The sequence below is a fragment of the Tamandua tetradactyla genome, chromosome 9 (genome assembly GCF_023851605.1).
Source record: "Tamandua tetradactyla isolate mTamTet1 chromosome 9, mTamTet1.pri, whole genome shotgun sequence".
NCBI classification, from domain to species: Eukaryota; Metazoa; Chordata; class Mammalia; order Pilosa; family Myrmecophagidae; genus Tamandua; species Tamandua tetradactyla.
The window spans coordinates 3,580,409-3,594,973 of record NC_135335.1 but is presented as its reverse complement, the minus strand read 5'-3'; the positions used below and the strand labels follow the sequence as shown (position 1 = coordinate 3,594,973).

General features: G+C 44.2%; 1 protein-coding gene across 4 annotated transcripts in view; it reads right to left on the bottom strand.

Annotated features, from left to right (window-relative positions):
* Positions 1 to 14,565, bottom strand: part of SHANK2 (SH3 and multiple ankyrin repeat domains 2) — a 630,917-nt gene that overhangs the window by 516,338 nt on the left and 100,014 nt on the right. The window lies entirely within an intron of this gene.

Below are 14,565 nucleotides of genomic sequence, written 5' to 3'. Positions count from 1 at the left end.
AGAGTTTACAATAGAAGGGTAGGTGGGAAAACACTCATTGCATGTTATAGTACATATTTAACAGGAATACATCACAAGTACCACAGCAATACTAGGGGTAAGTAAATGGGGGGGTACAAGAGTTAAAGGGAGTTTTGGATTTTCTCTTTGGTGGGAGTGTGTCTGTTATCTTTCTCTTTGGAGCTATGAAAATTGTCTAAAATTGAGAGTGATGATGATTGTACAACTCAGTGAGGATACTGTGAAACTGTTGATTTTTGATACAATATGTGCTATATGAATAAACAAAATCTATCTACAGATTCAAAATAAATAACTCAACAGAAAGATCCATGTATTAGTTTGTCAGTATCACCCAAATGTGACATACCAGAACGGGGCAGCTTTTGAAAAGAGAGCTTATTAAGTCCCACGTTTACAGTTCTAAGGCCATAAAAATGTCTCAAGACAGGCCGATGGTTCCAGAGCACCTCTGCCAGCTCAGGAGGGCACGAAGCTGGCATCTGCTGGGGTCTTTGCTTCTGGTTTCTAACAGCTTCCCCAGGGGCATTTTCTTTCTGCGTTTCCAAATGTCTCTTATGTTGGCTCTGTCAGCTCTAAAGCTTTCTCCCTTCTTAAAGGGCTCCACTAAGCAATCCCACATTGACTGGGTGGAGACGCATCTCCACGGAAACCACCTAATCAAAAGTTACCAACCACAAGTGGGTGAGCTACATCTCCACGGAAACAACTTACTCAACAAGATTCCGCCCAACAGTATTGAATCAGGATTAAAGACCATGGCCTTTCTAGGGTACACAGCAGTTTCAAACCAGCACAACTCAAGAGCTAGAGAAAATATGGAGAGAAAGGCAGAACTGGTCAATGCTGATGGAGCAGTGGAATGCGGCAGCCCCTCCAAGGTAATGTGTATATCCATAGGAGGCTAAATAGAGGGACACCACGTGCATAGGTAATCTCCATTACGGGAACACACTCGAAAGAACTGAAAGTAGGGACTCGAATAGACATTTGCATACAGATGTGTATGGCGCCGTCATTCACGATACCAAAAGGATGGATGGAGGTGGCCAAAGAGTACACTGACTCAGAAAGAAAAGGGAGAACTGTGCTAAATACATACAATGGCATATGAAGTCATATGAGGCACACAATGAAGTGAACGAAACTTTGGGACAGTATATGGTGCAAAATAAACCAAAAACTAAAAAACAAATATTGTATGATCTCTTTTAGAAAATGCTTATTAGAAAATCGGGGTCTAGATCATAAGCACTTAACAGCAGTTACATTTATTCCTGAGCTGTAAGTGTTATTTCTAAAGCTGAGATTCTGTGCTCTGTGTGGATAAGATGGTGTTTTCCTGAAACTCTGAGTACCTGAGTGACACCTAAGGCTCTGAGCTGGAGTTCTGCAGCTCTGAAAGCAGCATTCCTACATGCAGCCACTGTTAAAGAAGCTGAAAAACAGATCAGGCCTCAATTAGAGATGAGAATGAAGTCGATCTGGTTAGGACTAAGGTTTATCAGAATACAGGGTAAAGAATGATATTGTCTACGTTTTAGAATTTCTCTAGATGGAACCAAAGGAAGAGAGGTTTATTTTATCCAAATCCTAAATTGTCTGGAGCATGTAATCTAACTTAACTGTCTGCCCAGTTCAGTTAAATCACCTAAGCACATGGTGCCTGGAATTGGGAACGAGGCCTTACAATTCAGTATAATTTAATGCAATATCTGGATAACATTCCAGAGTATGTCGGGCAGATAATTTAAAAGTATTGGCAAAGTCCCTTGAGGGACTGGAGAAAAAATATGGATGTATTAAACTTTCCCACCTGGGAAATCGCTGCTATTCTCTCAAACACTAGGGACTCTCAAGTTAGTAGGTCAAGCCCTTGATCTTGAAGCTTGCTCTTATTTAATTTATATCTGGGACAGAAAACCTAAGCCTATGTATGGGCATGCCTAAGAGTTACTTCTGGAAGACCTCTTTCGTTGTTCAGATGAGGCCTCAGTTTCTCTAAGCACAACTCTGCAAGTGAAATCATTGCCCTCCCACCTACATGGGACATGACTTCTAGGGGTGAAAGTCTCCCTGGCAACATGGGACATGACACCCAGGGATGAGACTGGCCTGGCACTGCAGGATCAGTAAGGGCATCCTGACCAAAAGGGGGGAAAGAAATGTAACAAAATAAGGCCTCAGTGTCTAAGAGAGTTCAAATAGAGTTGAAAGGCTATTCCAGAGATTACTCTTAAGCAACCTTCAGCTAGATATTGCTAACTGCCATGGTATGCCAAGCCCCAACCAACAGGATTCCTGTAAACCTTAAAGAATACCCAGGGCTCTATCTGAGAAGCTATAAAAGTTTCACTCACTAAGTTTATTTTTCAGAACCTATGACCTCCAGATGATTCCTAGGCCATAGAAGTCCTGAAACCCAGAGTTATCAGCCTCTCCAACAGCATCAACCAGTTGCATCCCCCTCCCCCATGATGTCGACACCCCCTTTCAACATGAAGAAGTCAGAATGGCCATTGCCCAAATATCCCTAAAGAGAGGGTCAAGAATCAAAGGAGGAGGAGTTGTAACAGAGAAGACAGGATTTAACAAATCAGTAAGACTACTGAGTCATTATATTGATATTTCTTTTTAGTCTCCAGTGTCTTAGAGCAGCTGGGAGGAAGTACCTGAAATGGTGGAACTGTGACCCATACCATACTTTGAAACTTGTTCTAAAACTACTAGTTAAAATGTATTTTGAAATTCATTGCTTTTTTGTATACATGTTATATTTCACCAAAAACAACAACAACAAAATAAATGATACCTATGAAAATAAAGTCCCCCTTGGCCCTTTGCTGGACTGCCAGGTGAGAGTTAAAAGCAAGGAAGTCTGACTATTCCCCTTTACCTTCCTGGGAGGGCCCCAGGGCCCTTACCTTTCTTTTAGAAGATTGACAGCTTACTGCTCTCCTGATTAAAACTTTCCAGTGTAAACCACTCCAATTAAGGATAATGAGGCCTGTTATCACCACTTCTCAGAGAAAATGGAAGCAGAGGGAAATCCAGGGGACTCTCTAGTCTTCTCAGGCAATTAACGAAACCACAAACAAATCCTTCTGTCCCCAAGGGGATTCCAAGGACATTCTGCAAAGGACTCAGCAATCTGACTCAAAGCAGACAATAAAAATCCAAAACCATGTCTCTCTGCAATGTGATATGAAAGGGATGATGGAGATATGGATGAATGGTTAGACGATGGATGGACAAATGGATGACTGGATGGATGGATGGATGGACGGATGGATGGATGGATGGACGGATGGACGGATGGACGAACGAATGGTCAATATCAATAAGCACAAATCTCAAAAACATAATGTCAAGTGAAAAAAGCAAGCTATGAATGATATGCCCAGTATGATGCCAGGTGTATATATATATTTCCTTTATAACCCAAAATCACAGTGGTATATCATAATCACCGACGTAAAAACAGAAAAAAGACAACAGAGATTTACATTGAATTCAGCACCATGAGTGCCTGCAGGGGAGAGGACAGAGGATGGGAGACTACGGATTATAATTAATGCTTTAATGCTATGATTAAAAAATGAGAAATGTTGACAATTATCCACTCTGTGTAGCAGATACACTGTTTTTATTATGTTATTCTTTGCATTTCTCTGTAGTTTTTGCTTTCTCAAAAAAAAACATCAAACCAAGACCCAAGGCATTCCTCAGACCCCTGAAGACCTCCCTGGCTGGATCCCCTGTAAATGGGCCTCAGGGATCTTCTTGGGGTGATGGAAATGTTCTCACCAGATTTTGATGATGGCTGCACAATTCAGCAAATTTACTAAAACTCACTGAATTATATACTTAAAATCGGGGGCTCCTGTGGTATATATTATACCTTAATAAACTTATTTTAATCGAAAAAAAAGAACAAACTACTTGCTGAGAGAAGAAACAACAATGGGGGCCAGTTTTGGAGTTGAAGGAAAAAAGAAAAGAAAGGCTCTTGGTATCAGTTTTAGACAACTAGAGTTTGAACCACCTTTGCCCCTTCTTCAGCTGTGAAGACACCAAGCAAGAAATGAGGTTCAGCCCTCAAAAGTGAAGTCAGGGTTGGAAATGTGACCACAGAAGTCGTTCAACTAGAAACACTGACAAAGATCTTGGGTGTAGAAAGAGCAGGAGCACAGTGGCTGAAGGTCGGGAAGTCCCCCTTTCCGCACCCAGCTGTGTTAGAGAGATGAGTAGAAGGTGGAGAGATAAGAGGAGGGGGCAGGGACTCCATGGGAAAGAATCACGCTTGAATGTATCAGCCATGAGTGGGTCCAGGAACCGACACGTGCCAGGTTCTAGCTGTGCAGAGACGGGCACCGTGAAGCCAAGCTTCTTCCTGTGCCTTGAGCTGCCCTGCAAGTCATTTACCCCGAGCTACGAAGAGGTTGAAGAGGACCTGGGAGAGTGCAGACCTAACCATCTGGAAAAATGCATTCTAGGGAATCAGGGACAAACATTCTTGAAGTCGAATTAGGAGGCTGCTGCTCAAGACAGGTCTCCACGACCATCCAAGCTGCTCATTTTCTGCTCGTGTGGACTCAGCTAATTCCTGGAAGAAGCTACGTGGCTCTCCTCTCTCAAGGGGCCAAGGGCAATGAATCAGATGCATGCATAAAATCTGTTCAAACGGCTCTTTCCAAGGTAACACACAATTCCTGCCCTAGCCTTCCAGAACCTTCTCTCATGGCAGATAGCCCCCTCATGGTTTTGGCTGCTGGATAAGGACATAGTCTCAAAAATCATCAAGACACAGGAGTTCCTCCTAATATTCCAAAACACAGGAAATCAAATATAAAAAGCAAATACGATAACATATTCATAAGGACACACCATCACTGTCTTTAACCTGAGACCAAAAGGAAAAGAGAAGATAAAAAAAATACGAGAGACTTCCTGGAAGATGGCGGCTTAGTAAGACGCGCGGATCTTAGTTTCTTCTCCAGGACACCTACTAGGGGAATAGAAACGATACAGAAAGCGCCCAAAGCCACAACAGAGAGAAAAAAGACAGCGTACCCCATCCTGGAACGGCTGGCTGGCTGAGAGAAGCAGCTCGGGTGAGATCGCCGAGGCGCGCAGGCCTTACCGGGCGGGGTGGCAAGCGGCCGGAGTTACTCCCTTCCCCCTTCCCGGGCCGGCTGGGAGAATTGGAGAGGCGGTCCCCTGAAACCAAGGCGGCTGGCACCCACACCACGCGCAGCCCCCCGGACCAACTGAGAGAATTGGATTGGAAACCCCCAGGCCGCGGAGAACGGTGACGGGTGGGGGAGGCCCCTTCCAAACCCGTGACTCCCGGGGAACGTGCACTCTCTCGGGCGGGCCGCTGGCGCCCTCCCGCCACGCTTGTTGCCCAGGGCCGACTAGGAAATTCGGACGGGCTCTTTCCCTGGCTGCGGCGACCAGCAACCCTCCCTGCGTTCGGACCGCGGGCCGGCTCAAGCCGCTTCGGCTAGCGAACCCCCAGGACGGCGAGAGTTTTCCAAAGTTTAAGGTCCCACAGCACCTTTTACTGGTGGGACCCGCAGACAAACGTGTGCCACGAGCACCACCTACTGGGCAGGATAAGAAAAACAGAACCCAGAGATTTCACAGAAAAATCTTCCAAACTTTTGGATCCAATACCCAGGGAAATCTGTCTAAATGCGCAGACGCCAACAGAAGATAACGGATCACGCTCAAATAATTGAAAATATGGCCCAGTCAAAGGAACAAACCAATAGTTCAAATGAGATACAGGAGCTGAGACAACTAATGCTCAATATACGAACAGAAATGGAAAACCTCTTCAAAAATGAAATCGATAAATTGAGGGAGGACATGAAGAAGACATGGGCTGAACATAAAGAAGAAATAGAAAAACTGAAAAAGCAAATCACAGAACTTATGGAAGTGAAGGACAAAGTAGAAAAGATAGAAAAAACAATGGATACCTACAATGATAGATTCAAAGAGACAGAAGATAGAATTAGTGATTTGGAGGATGGAACATCTGAATTCCAAAAAGAAACAGAAACTATCGGGAAAAGAATGGAAAAATTTGAACAGGGTATCAGGGAACTCAAGGACAATATGAACCGCACAAATATACGTGTTGTGGGTGTCCCAGAAGGAGAAGAGAAGGGAAAAGGAGGAGAAAAACTAATGGAAGAAATTTTCACTGAAAATTTCCCAACTCTTATGAAAGACCTAAAATTACAGATCCAAGAAGTGCAGCGCACCCCAAAGAGATTAGACCCAAATAGGCGTTCTCCAAGACACTTACTAGTTAGAATGTCAGAGGTCAAAGAGAAAGAGAGGATCTTGAAAGCAGCAAGAGAAAAACAATCCATCACATACAAGGGAAACCCAATAAGACTATGTGTAGATTTCTCAGCAGAAGCCATGGAGGCTAGAAGACAGTGGGATGATATATTTAAATTACTAAAAGAGAAAAACTGCCAACCAAGACTCCTATATCCAGCAAAATTGTCCTTCAAAAATGAGGGAGAAATTAAAACATTCTCAGACAAAAAGTCACTGAGAGAATTTGTGACCAAGAGACCAGCTCTGCAAGAAATACTAAAGGGAGCACTAGAGTCAGAACCAAAAAGACAGAAGAGAGAGGTATGGAGAAGAGTGTAGAAAGAAGGAAAGTCAGATATGATATATATATAATACAAAAGGCAAAATGTTAGAGGAAAATATTATCCAAACAGTAATAACACTAAATGTTAATGGACTGAATTCCCCAATCAAAAGACATAGATTGGCAGAATGGATTAAAAAACAGGATCCTTCTATATGCTGTCTACAGGAAACACATCTTAGACCCAAAGATAAACATAGGTTGAAAGTGAAAGGTTGGGAAAAGATATTTCATGCAAATAACAACCAGAAAATAGCAGGAGTGGCTATACTAATATCCAACAAGTTAGACTTCAAATGTAAAACAGTTAAAAGAGACAAAGAAGGACACTATATACTATTAAAAGGGACAATTAAGCAAGAAGACATAACAATCATAAATATTTATGCACCGAACCAGAATGCCCCAAAATACGTGAGGAATACACTGCAAACACTGAAAAGGGAAATAGACACAAATACCATAATAGTTGGAGACTTCAATTCCCCACTCTCATCAATGGACAGAACATCTAGACAGAGGATCAATAAAGAAATAGAGAATCTGAATATTACTATAAATGAGCTAGACTTAACAGACATTTATAGGACATTACATCCCACAACAGCAGGATACACCTTTTTCTCAAGTGCTCATGGATCATTCTCAAAGATAGACCATATGCTGGGTCACAAAGCAAGTCTTAACAAATTTAAAAAGATTGAAATCATACACAACACTTTCTCGGATCATAAAGGAATGAAGTTGGAAATCAATAATAGGCAGAATGCCAGAAAATTCACAAATACCTGGAGGTTCAACAACACACTCTTAAACAACGAGGGGATCAAGGAAGAAATTGCAAGAGAAATTAGTAAATACCTCGAGGCAAATGAAAATGAAAACACAACATATCAAAACTTATGGGATGCAGCAAAGGCAGTGCTAAGAGGGAAATTTATTGCCCTAAATGCCTATATCAGAAAAGAAGAAAAGGCAAAAATGCAGGAATTAACTGTTCAATTGGAAGAACTGGAGAAAGAACAGCAAACTAATCCCAAAGCAAGCAAAAGGAAAGAAATAACAAAGATCAGAGCAGAAATAAATGAAATTGAAAATATGAAAACAGTAGAGAAAATTAATAAGACCAGAAGTTGGTTCTATGAGAAAATCAATAAGATTGATGGGCCCTTAGCAAGATTGACAAAAAGAAGAAGAGAGAGGATGCAAATAAATAAGATCAGAAATGGAAGAGGAGACATAACTACTGACCTCACAGAAATAAAGGAGGTAATAACAGGATACTATGAACAACTTTACGCTAATAAATACAGCAATTTAGAGGAAATGGACGGGTTCCTGGAAAGACATGAACAACCAACTTTGACTCAAGAAGACATAGATGACCTCAACAAACCAATCACAAGTAAAGAAATTGAATTAGTCATTCAAAAGCTTCCTAAAAAGAAAAGTCCAGGACCAGATGGCTTCACATGTGAATTCTACCAAACGTTCCAGAAAGAATTAGTACCAATTCTCTTCAAACTCTTCAAAAAAATCGAAGTGGAGGGAAAACTACCTAATTCATTCTATGAAGCCAACATCACCCTCATACCAAAACCAGGCAAAGATATTACAAAAAAAGAAAACTACAGACCAATCTCTCTAATGAATACAGATGCAAAAATCCTCAATAAAATTCTAGCAAATCGTACCCAACAACACATTAAAAGAATTATACATCATGACCAAGTAGGATTCATCCCAGGTATGCAAGGATGGTTCAACATAAGAAAATCAATTAATGTAATACACCATATCAACAAATCAAAGCAGAAGAATCACATGATCATCTCAATTGATGCAGAGAAGTCATTCGACAAGATTCAACATCCTTTCCTGTTGAAAACACTTCAAAAGATAGGAATACAAGGGAACTTCCTTAAAATGATAGAGGGAATATATGAAAAACCCACAGCTAATATCATCCTCAATGGGGAAAAATTGAAAACTTTCCCCCTAAGATCAGGAACAAGACAAGGATGTCCACTATCACCACTATTATTCAACATTGTGTTGGAGGTTCTAGCCAGAGCAATTAGACAAGAAAAAGAAATACAAGGCATCAAAATTGGAAAGGAAGAAGTAAAACTATCACTGTTTGCAGACGATATGATACTATACGTCGAAAACCCGGAAAAATCCACAACAAAACTACTAGAGCTAATAAATGAGTACAGCAAAGTAGCAGGTTACAAGATCAACATTCAAAAATCTGTAGCATTTCTATACACTAGCAATGAACAAGCTGAGGGGGAAATCAAGAAACGAATCCCATTTACAATTGCAACTAAAAGAATAAAATACCTAGGAATAAATTTAACTAAAGAGACAAAAAACTTATATAAAGAAAACTACAAAAAACTGCTAAAAGAAATCACAGAAGACCTAAATAGATGGAAGGGCATACCGTGTTCATGGATTGGAAGACTAAATATAGTTAAGATGTCAATCCTACCTAAATTGATTTACAGATTCAATGCAATACCAATCAAAATCCCAACAACTTATTTTTCAGAAATAGAAAAACCAATAAGCAAATTTATCTGGAAGGGCAGGGTGCCCCGAATTGCTAAAAACATCTTGAGGAAAAAAAACGAAGCTGGAGGTCTCGCGCTGCCTGACTTTAAGGCATATTATGAAGCCACAGTGGTCAAAACAGCATGGTATTGGCATAAAGATAGATATATCGACCAATGGAATCGAATAGAGTGCTCAGATATAGACCCTCTCATCTATGGACATTTGATCTTTGATAAGGCAGTCAAGCCAACTCACCTGGGACAGAGCAGTCTCTTCAATAAATGGTGCCTAGAGAACTGGATATCCATATGCAAAAGAATGAAAGAAGACCCATCTCTCACACCCTATACAAAAGTTAACTCAAAATGGATCAAAGATCTAAACATTAGGTCTAAGACCATAAAACAGTTAGAGGAAAATGTTGGGAGATATCTTATGGATCTTCCAACTGGAGGCGGTTTTATGGACCTTAAACCTAAAGCAAGAGCACTGAAGAAGGAAATAAATAAATGGGAACTCCTCAAAATTAAACACTTTTGTGCATCAAAGAACTTCATCAAGAAAGTAGAAAGACAGCCTTCACAATGGGAGACAATATTTGGAAATGATATATCAGATAAAGGTCTAGTATCCAGAATTTATAAAGAGATTGTTCATCTCAACAACAAAAAGACAGCCAACCCAATTACAAAATGGGAAAAAGACTTGAACAGACACCTCTCAGAAGAGGAAATACGGATGGCCAAGAGGCACATGAAGAGATGCTCAATGTCCCTGGCCATTAGAGAAATGCAAATCAAAACCACAATGAGATATCATCTCACACCCACCAGAATGGCCATTATCAACAAAACAGAAAATGCTGGAGAGGATGTGGAGAAAGAGGCACACTTATCCACTGTTGGTGGGAATGTCAAAGGGTGCAACCACTGTGGAAGGCAGTTTGGCGGTTCCTCAAAAAGCTGAATATAGAATTGCCATACGACCCAGCAATACCATTGCTAGGTATCTACTCAAAGGACTTAAGGGCAAAGACACAAACGGACATTTGCACACCAATGTTTATAGCAGCATTATTTACAATTGCAAAGAGATGGAAACAGCCAAAATCTCCATCAACAGAAGAGTGGCTAAACAAACTGTGGTATATACATACGATGGAATATTATGCAGCTTTAAGACAAGATAAACTTATGAACCATGTAATAACATGGATGGACCTAGAGAATATTATGCTGAGTGAATCCAGCCAAAAACTAAAGGACAAATACTGTATGGTCCCACTGATGTGAACGGACATTCGAGAATAAACTTGAAATATGTCATTGGTAACAGAGTTCAGCAGGAGTTAGAAACAGGGTAAGACAATGGGTAATTGAAGCTGAAGGGATACAGACTGTGCAACAGGACTAGATACAAAAACTCAAAAATGGACAGCACAATAATACCTAATTGTAAAGTAATCATGTTAAAACACTGAATGAAGCTGCATCTGAGCTATAGGTTTTTGTTTTGTTTTGTTTTGTTTTGATTTTACTATTATTACTTTTATTTTTTTCTCTATATTAACATTCTATATCTTTTTCGGTTATGTTGCTAGTTCTTCTAAACCAATGCAAATGTACTAAGAAATGATGATCATGCATCTATGTGATGATGTTAAGAATTAATGATTGCATATGTAGAATGGTATGATCTCTAAATGTTGGGTTAATTTCTTTTTTTCCGTTAATTAAAAAAAAAAAAAAAATACGAGGTATGAAAGGGTGAACCCTTTGCTCTTTTGAGTTCTGCTTTGACCCTCAATGGTAAGGAGGAGAGCCCAGGTCACCTCGAAATCAGGCACATCTGACAGTCCATCTGGAAACAAGCGGCCGATGAGAGGCATCTCTGTCAGCTGACTGCAGGGCAGGGAGGAGGGCAGACGCCAGGGGGACGGGGTGGGCAGCAACCCCCCCAGGCCTGAGAAGCTGGAGCTGCTGCATGGGGGAGGAAATGGAGAAAGAGAAAGAGAAAGAGAGAGACGCTGAATGAAAGGCAATAAATTGTCCTTGAGGACATCAGCTGAGTAGCTGAAATGCTTTTTCCTAAATGAAATATCCAACCCGAAGGTGCATTTATTTAATAAATGGAAGCATTGATGAAAGCACTAAAACAGGGAGACTCGTTTTCCTCTCTAGCAGGTGGGCCCGACCCCTGCATGTCCATTAACCGTGTCAGTGGGGTACTGATGCCGCGACCACAGCCGAGCTACAGGGTCCAGTCCCCTGGTGGGGGCAGGGCTGGGGTAGTCGGCCTTTGGCACATATAGAGAGGCCAAGGCCAGCTCAGCATCCTTTACCAGCCTTCACCTTGACAATAAGCCCAGTGAGCATTCAAGATGGTTCCAGAAGGAATGGGTGTCCCCATGCCTCTGCAGCCTTGTCCCCCCGCCACCGCCAGCTGATCCTTCCAGGGCCCCAGAGACGCAGGGGGCGAGGCCCTGTGGATGGAGAGCTGCGGGTTTCCCGGATGGCAGTGGAGTGATCTGGGCAGTGCCACCAGCCCTAGAAGTGCCCACTCAATGGGTTTACAACTGCCACTGCACCTGAGGGTGGATTTGGAAACACCTGTCACCCAGGCAGGTGACAGCAGGTCCAGGCCACATCTAGGTGGAAGGGAGATGACCCCAAGGACTTCCCTGCACACGCCAGCTCCTGGCAGCCGCAGGACGAGGAGCTGGGTGAGTGCTCCTTCTCAGCGCCTGTGGCCTGGCGTCGGGGACTGCGCCGTGTGCCCAGCTACGCAAGCCAGCCTGGCAGGGGGCTTTCCACAGGCGATGGCCGCTTCGTCGCCAAGAACTCATGCCTGTGAGATTTCTGACCACAGCCTCTGGGGGCTCATTTTTCTTGTAAAAAATAAGAAGAGGGTCTTCAGAAGGTTCTGAAAGCAGCCCTGCTCCTGGGAGCAGACACTGAACCCCCGGGGGATGTCCCTCTCCAGGAGAATGGCTGTGACTCTAGGACGGACAGGGAATCTCCAATACCACATCCTATGGGCCCCACCCAGATGTGCATGACCCCCCAAGGATGGGCACATGGAGGCTGGGGGGCAGGGGGCAGGCTCTGCCGAGGAGTGGGAGGCCAGGGGCAGCGGTTAGGGCCACAGAGAAGGTACTCTTGCTGTCTCCATTTTATAATGAGCAACAGAGAGGTCAAGTAACTTGTTCGAGGTCACACAGCAGAAGGTGAAGGAGCTGAGATCTGAGCTCATGCAGACCGACCCCAGCCCTCCTCTCTTACAGTCCTGTTAAATGCTTCCAAGCAGGAAGGGAAGGAGCCCAAAATCAGATGACCCTAATTCAATTTCCAGCTCCAACACCTACCAGCTGTAAAACCTTGGACAAGTCTCACTCCTTCCCTCTAAACCTCAGTTTCCTTTTCTGTTACAAGTAGACAAGATCAAATCAACCTCCAGGACAATTACAAAAATCAGGTTAGAGGGATGCCGTGAAGTCCCTAAAACACTAAAATGCAGAGTCAGCTTTATAATAGTATTAAGATGATTCTAGATGGTAGACAAGGTACCACACACCTGTAAGAACTGAGGACTCAGGGGCCTGAGTGCCTTCTAGAGAAACAGAAACATTTCAGGCCAAAGAGTTTCCGAATCCCCATAAGTCCCCCACCTCCCCCAGCTCTGCAGCATCTCCCAATCCAGGGAAACCACGGGGCAAAGGGTAGAGCCAGTGGGGGCCAAACGAGAATTCTGAAAAGTTGACTTTACCTTCTGGGGTCTCTCAGGGTAGCCCCGTGGGGCCAATGGAGAGTATTTAAAAGAAGCTTTCCAAGGAAATGTCCATTCCAGAACAACGGAAGGCGAGAAAATACACCCACCACCAGCAAAGGTCATACTCAGATTGTCACTGACCCTGCACCACTGTCCAAACACAACACGTGGAGCCTCAGGGGTCCCGGGGGGGAGGCTCAGGATGCAGCCCAGTGCTCCTGGGGTCCAGCCCTGGCTCCCTCCACCAGGAAGGGACATAGTACTCAGGGCTCCAAGGCTGGTACAGCCCCTCCTCACTGCTGGCACCGCCGCCAGCATCTCAGCACAAGGTGTCCAGTGAACATGGCTGGACCCCAAAGCCATCATCTCCCTTCTCCTGCCAGGGCGGGGCCTGGGGAACCATCCGTTCCCCCAGTGATCCGGAACATTCTCTAACTCAGCCTCACCTGGGCACCGAAAAGAAATGAAGTCCCTGGGCTCTGGGATCAAGGGCAATGCGATATCCTACCACATGGCTGAATGATCCCCACAGGCTCCAGAGAGCTCTAAAGGGTGCTCCTCGTCCCCACGATTCATACATGACCGGAGAATGGAACCTCGCCCTGCTGTGCCTGTCAGAAGAATGGAGAGCCACGCCGAGACCCGGTGCCGTGGTGGCTATTAGGAATGGACGGGGTGGTTTACCCCCTGCCAACAAAACCCATCAGGGAAGCGGCTGCGGCCCCTCCCACGAGGGGGCAGACACCGCCACGCCACACAGCAGCTCCTCGGCTCAACTGAGAGGACCCTGGACGCAGGACACGGTGGCGGATGGAGTGGGGCACCTCGAGCCAGGAGGGCCCCTGCAGGCGGAAGTTCTAAGTGGGGCTGAGCAGTTCCAGTGGCTGCAGCAACTACCAACCACAAATTGGGGGGCAGGAACATCCACATTGGGCTTCTCTGGCCAAAATCGAGGTGTCACAGGACCACACCCCCCCAGGAGGCTCTAGGGGAGACGCCACGTCCTTGCCTGTCCCAGGCAAGAGCTGCGCTGCTTGGCTCAGGGCTTAGCTTGGGGCCCTTCCGTCATCCCCTTCCAAGCCAGCAGCACTGCACCTCAGGCAGCACGGCACCTTAGGCTCAGTCATGCAGCCTTCTTTCTCACACGGACACTTGGGACGGCATTTAGGGCTCACCCAGACACTCACACCTGCAGAGAAGGTAACATATACCTGCTCCAGGGATAGCGACCTGGAGACCTCTGGTATGCATTATTCAACCTACCAAAATATCATTTCCCAAAACAAGGGACCCCATCTCCCCATCATTCCAATACCCCTCAACTCATCACCCCATCATCTAATCACCACCTTTAGCTCCACTGTGAGCTCCCTTCCTTGGTCTTTGTTCGCATCCCAGACCCAGCGCCTGGTACAGTTTCTGGCATACCACAGGCACTCATCCTGCTGCCAAACACATGAATTTTCAGAAGGACCACAGGGCTGTACTGCATCCATCCCCCAGTCCAGTGAGGCCGCCAACAAGCTGGGCAG